Source organism: Sander lucioperca, chromosome 5 (assembly GCF_008315115.2).
Source record: "Sander lucioperca isolate FBNREF2018 chromosome 5, SLUC_FBN_1.2, whole genome shotgun sequence".
NCBI classification, from domain to species: Eukaryota; Metazoa; Chordata; class Actinopteri; order Perciformes; family Percidae; genus Sander; species Sander lucioperca.
This window is the reverse complement of record NC_050177.1, coordinates 28,771,506-28,777,505: the sequence shown is the minus strand read 5'-3', so window position 1 is coordinate 28,777,505 and position 6,000 is coordinate 28,771,506. Positions and strand designations below refer to the sequence as shown.

Sequence of the window (6,000 nt, the reverse complement as noted above, 5' to 3'; positions counted from 1 at the left end):
ATTGAGAGGCAACTGTTTGAGGGCAATGGCAAGAAGGGAAAGAGTCCTGTCTGGTCATAATGACCTAGAAAATGGTTTCTACAGGTTTTCATACTTGTCCTCGTTCTACAGTTTGTGCATGTAAGTGTGAAAAGGTCATGTATAATGTTTGCATTTTTGTTGATGACATGCAGAACTGCAGGAGAAGTGTTCTCAGTCAGCCTCGCTCAGGGTGGCCCAGCACCATGCTTTTTTAGAAATTGGTGTTTCCAGTTCCTTGCAACAGGAGACTTTGACACTTTGCAGTTGACCAAAGACAATGTGGACGATCAGGAATATTTTTCACTCATAGAAAGGGTGAGTACATCTGCTGTTAGTAGCTTTAGAAAACAGTGAAAGAAACAAAGACAGAATGCTTTCCTTGACCTACAATATTCCATTGCTATCCTGTAAAGAATTAGGGTTGTTAATTTTAGGTGGACTGATCTGACAGAGTTGACAGAAGAAATTGTGAGTTGTGGTTACACAGGGCTTGTTACACAGGAAAGACAGTATTATAAGGTGTGTAAATTATGTATGTACACATACATTTAGCAGAGAAAATGTATTTATATTATACATAAAATAAAACATAAATGTTAGGTCAATTCTACTGCCAAAGCCCTTGACCAAGGCATAGCTTAGAACTGGAGTTTCTTGGCCCACTATGGTGTGTATACATTAGCTGATGTCAAAATACTTTTGGTATGAAAGAGGGTTGATGATGATGATTAAAGGCAAAAACAACATACAAATGTGTTATTATAAAAAATCCTCATCTACACTGTTTGTGGAAGTGCCACATTTGTACTCTAAATAGTAAGTAGAGCATAGCCTTGGGTCTTTTTCCAGAAATGTTAAGTTTTTTTGTTGGTTTGTTTTGCTTCTCCAATAATCAAGACAAATGTTGTTTCCTGTTCACAATAGAGCCATTGTTCTACATGTTACAATGCGTCTGACTCCTATCCTTCAGCAAATCAGAAAAGGCATGAAGGTCTACAACCTTGTGGAGTTGATTGGGAGGCACCCAGATCTCTGCTCAAACCTGTTTATCCCCAAAGAGGACGATGACAGAGTAAAGATGCTGGACATTTCATCATCCACATTTGCTTTACTGCTTTTATTTGACAGGATTATACATGTTGTATAGCTGCATCTCTTTTTATGATTATTGCACCATCATCTTTTCATGACTTGCTGTTATTACTTTGTTGCACATCGTTTTGGAAGAATACAAAGAATACAGTATATAATGTAAACTGTTGACTTTATTTTTTATCTTTAGACAGATGCTGATTACATAATGAGTATCCTAGTGCCTGAGCTGAGTGAGTGGGGAAGTCCAAGGCATCTAAGAGAAAATGCCATCATAAACCTCTTCCAGGACTTTCTGCAAGACCTCGAAATCACAGGTTTGACTTTTTTTTTCTTACAGCAAACAAAACTTAAGAGTTTTCAGCCCAATTTGCCATGCAGACAGTTGTTACTTGAAAAATAACTGTTTATAGTTTTCTTTAACTTTCATGTAAGTGTACATGAACAAAAAAAAAAATGCAGTAGGTGCAGGCTGAATTGGGCCGTGTTTTCCAGAAATGTGTTTTTGATTCTTACATCATTGTAATAAAAAGCTGATTTGTATGAAAAATGTTTTTTGGTTTTGTTGTTTTTCAATCATGCAGGTCAGGATGAAGACCAGGGTGTGTGTGAGCCTTTGACCCGAGAAGCACCACAAAGTCTGAATGAAGAATGTCTGGAACAGCAAATAAACTTGAGCCTGTCGGTCCTAACAGTGATGCAGTGGTTAACTGGACAAATGCACAAGCCCCTTCTTCCCTCAGAAAGGGCAGATTTTAAAATAAATGTAAGATTTGAACACCACTGCAAAGAACAAATGCCTGGTCACCACATTTGTTACCCACTTGTGAGTGCCTGCACAAATACAATAACTCTTCCTGTTGCACATATGAATACATAGAGTGAGTTCAGAGATATAATGACAGTAGCGATCAGAATGAGTAGAGGTTTTGGTCGAGTTTAGAAGCCATGTTTTCATGACCACCCATGTTTTACTAGCCAAAGTCAGCCAGTATTGTGTGTTAGGCATTTTCAAGAGATGCCATTAATGGCAAGATGTTTGAAAAATATGTTCAGTGAATGATTCACTATTTTGTATAAATATTCAATGTAAACACAGTTGCATGGAAAATGTGTGCCCGATTCCTCTATAGCATGTTGGTTCTTGTACTGAAAATTACAAAATGTGTATTTTAGGAACAATGTTAACATAATAGATTGAAAAGTAAGTAAAGAACCTAAGGATAAAACTGCAAGTGTGATGCTCAGTTTCTGTTCCTCAGATCAAGGTAACTGTTACTATTGAAGACCTTTCAAATTGTGCCATCATGTTATTCAACTGAAATACATTTTCTGTGGAATTTGGAGTTCCAATTAAATGGTCCTCAAGATTGACTTGATAACAAATCTGGTTAATGTTGAGAGTTGTCAAATAAACCTCAATTTGATTTGGGGTCTCTTTTTCCAGTAGAAATTAACACCATGGTCAGTTCTTACTTGGCTGTATTTATTTGTTAGTCATTGAAAGTGTACAGCTTAGTCCATGTTACAGTTTTTTTCGATTGCTAAATGACAGTGGGCACAACTGAAGCCACATGTGCAAAACTAACTACAGTCTGCACAGCAGCAGTTCATGTGGACCAAACTCTAGTTAGTTTTTCATTGCTTGAACACGTGCACAACACTGTGGATTTACAGCACTTTTTTCAAATGCTAACACACTGCTGTGAAAACTGTTAACCACACTTAAACAGAATAGATTTCTGGTGCCTATCAAACACTGCTGATTGCAATTTTAGCTGAAAGCCTAAGCAGGTGTCTTGTTTTAGACTAGTTAGTGAACATATACGCAGATGACGCAGACATCCAGTGTGATGAAGAAAACTTGCTGCATGATGCTGGAGAGAGGCAGGATTAGTCACATTATTCTTTGTTACTGTTATGTACCTTTAGTTTTTGTGTGTTATCCTGCCATATTTATGTGTGAAGAATCACATAGTCAAGTGCAGCCTTGTAAAGGTCTTTGACTGTTCTCAGTTCTGCCATAGCCTGTGACCCCAGAGGGCATTGGATGGGTGGTAGAATTACGCCACTGGCATACTCTTCTGTCACTCTGTCATGGTTCCAGTCCAAGAAAAGATCTTGTATATCCTGTAATTTACAAGTTATTTTTATAAGATGCTTTTAGAATACTTCACAAAAGGATTAAACTCAAATGATTAGGTTTGCATTTAATTTATATAAAAATGATCCAAAACAAAATTTTAAAAAGGTTGAAGTGAACAATTTTTAGCTGTACCTCTAAGTTCTCTGGAGCAGGCACAGGATTCTGGAGAAGTCCTATTGTCCAAAGTTGTCCAAAGTTGATTGGTTATCCCACCCTTCTGTGAAAGTGTCAAGGTCCCTCTGGAGACGTGGTACAAATATATAGTGGGCACAAAATAAATGCAGACTGTTGGAGGGATCTAGCAGGCAATCCTCTTCAAGACTGTGAAGTAGTTTGTAATATACACGTTACCGCCAGCCACACATCACGCCACAAGCGCTCCACCCTACAAGATAAATACAAAAACTATCAGTGCACCATTTTAAAGAATCAGTACATATTTTATATTACAGGCATAAATACACAAATTACAGAATACATTTTGATGGTTTTGCAATTGCAACCTCTAAAACTTCTGCCGCCAACACAGTTCACAGTAAGTGCTGATTATCCCATTGTATCTGAATAGTTTCTAGACGAGATGCTGCTGTTGACATCTTTGAAAGCAATTCTGAAAAGCTGATATCACATTCACATACATTTCATTTGGGTAGTCACAGGAGTATAAGTGGTAAGATGTACACATAGGATAGGATAATTGGGAAAATACTGTACTGTCTTGTGATTTGGGGTACCAAACCTTATACCAACAAACAAAAGTAACCCTTATTTTGATATTTACCTTTGATTATGCACACTTTTTCCAGATATGTAGCTTGCTCTGCCACAGCCACGAACAGTGAACATGGAGTGAGCGATGCCAACGTTTTCTACCCCTTGGTCTCCTCTAACTCTAAATTATAACATAAGAAACACAGACAAAGCGTAATGTTTTCAGCCAATGCATCTTGATGAAAAAGGACAATACTGGAGTCTCTTGCCATCCTATTACCTTAATGGAAAGCCAAACTTTTCAACAGAGCTCATGAAGAAGCCAAGTGCTGTTGTTGTTAGAAGCACCCAGGTACATGATCTACAGCATAGAAACAAAATACTTTAGTAAATATACATTATGAAATATGGTAGGTTCAGTTACAATGAGTTTGTTTGGAACAAAAATAAAAACATCCAATTTAAATCCCGGCAAAGATAACAATGCCATATCTGAAGAAAAAAAAGATTTTCAGAAAGTATCACCTCTGATATTTAAATAGTTCTACGCTGTGAACACAAGATGAATTTTGTCAGTTTTAACTTTTCATACCAGGTACTTCCCAGGGATTCTGCAGACTATTTAAGGAGAAATGTTGTTAATGTTATGCAAGATGACCATGTGACTATCACAGAAAATGAGTGGTGAAGTGACACCTACTGCTGGACATGAACAGCAGCTTTAAAATACATAAAACCCACAATAATTCAGTGGCAGGAGAAGTGTTACTCAAACAATGGCTTTTGAATGTAGAAGTCAGGTGATGTAACCAGCATCTTTCATACTAAATGTGACAATATACAGGAAAAGTTATGTGAAATAAATGTAATCATGAAGTTTAAGTTTTACACAATGTGTTCACAATATAAATGGATGCTTTACTAGGGGGTATATAATATAAATAAACATAATTTCTTAATTAGTTCATATATTTTACACTGTTCAACTAGGACTGTGCAATCACTGGACACAAAAAACTGTCTTAGTATTCGAGACAATGTTCTTCAGATGGTCAGAGTTACATCAAATTATTTGTAAGCTCAGACAAAACAAACAAGACAGAAAAAGACTATTGTTACAACAGACAACATTTATGTATATGGCTCACCCATATTCTACAGAGTTGTACTGTACCTGATAAGTTTGTGGTTTGTGTCCATGTGGACCAGTGAGTGGGGACCCTTGACGGAATATATTCTTCTAGCGACACAGTCCAAGCCTGTAAATCTCTCAAAGATTCCTGCAATATCCACCCTGTGCATGGACACTGAAACCTGCTCCCATCTTACATGGTGTCCCATAGCTTACGGTTCGCCCTTCATCATTCTGTAGCCAATATGTGGCATCCTCAATTTAACTGAACGCACAAGGCTGTCCAACTCCTCATTTGTCAGGTTGCTGTATGATCCCTTAACTGATAGTCCCTCTTCTCGCATTCGCCGAAACACAGTCCTTTTGCAGACCCCCGGTAGCTTAGCTATGCAGGGGATGGACAGCTGCATATCAATGAGGTTTTGCAGATGTTCTTTTGATACAAGAAATTTTGGCTGTCCCCTACTACCCCCCACAAACTCTACATAGGAAGAAGGCTAGGCAAGGGAAGGCAGCTTTATTTGTATAGCACATTTCAGCAACAGGGCAATTCAAAGTGCTTTACATGAAAACAGATTAAAAAATTTAAAACAGATAAAATACGAGAATAAAAGTTACAGTGCAGTATAAGAAATTAAACATTGAAGAGCAGTTAAAACAGTTAAATATATAAAAGCAGATAAAATAGGAATTTCTCTTTTTATGCTTATATAGATTGTCATACAGTGTCAACAATGCAACTTCAGTATAAGAAATGAACAGTTATTTAAAGAAAGGCAACATCAAAAAGATAGCTAGAAGCTAGAGGTCTTTGCTGCTCCACTTGCAAACGAAGAATTCTCAAAACATCAGACAAGGCACGAACAACATCTTGTGGCAGTTCTACTACATTAGCAAA

At 37.3% G+C, this 6,000-nt stretch overlaps 1 long non-coding RNA gene across 1 annotated transcript; it reads right to left on the bottom strand.

The window, feature by feature from the left end:
- Positions 1 to 3,538: 3,538 nt before the first annotated feature.
- LOC116064561 lies at positions 3,539 to 4,344 on the bottom strand. The gene is made up of 3 exons (XR_004108560.2): positions 4,251 to 4,344; positions 4,041 to 4,151; positions 3,539 to 3,644 (listed from the first exon to the last, which is right to left on the bottom strand). It is a non-coding gene; the product is annotated as an uncharacterized LOC116064561 (long non-coding RNA).
- Between the last annotated feature and the right edge of the window lie 1,656 nt (positions 4,345 to 6,000).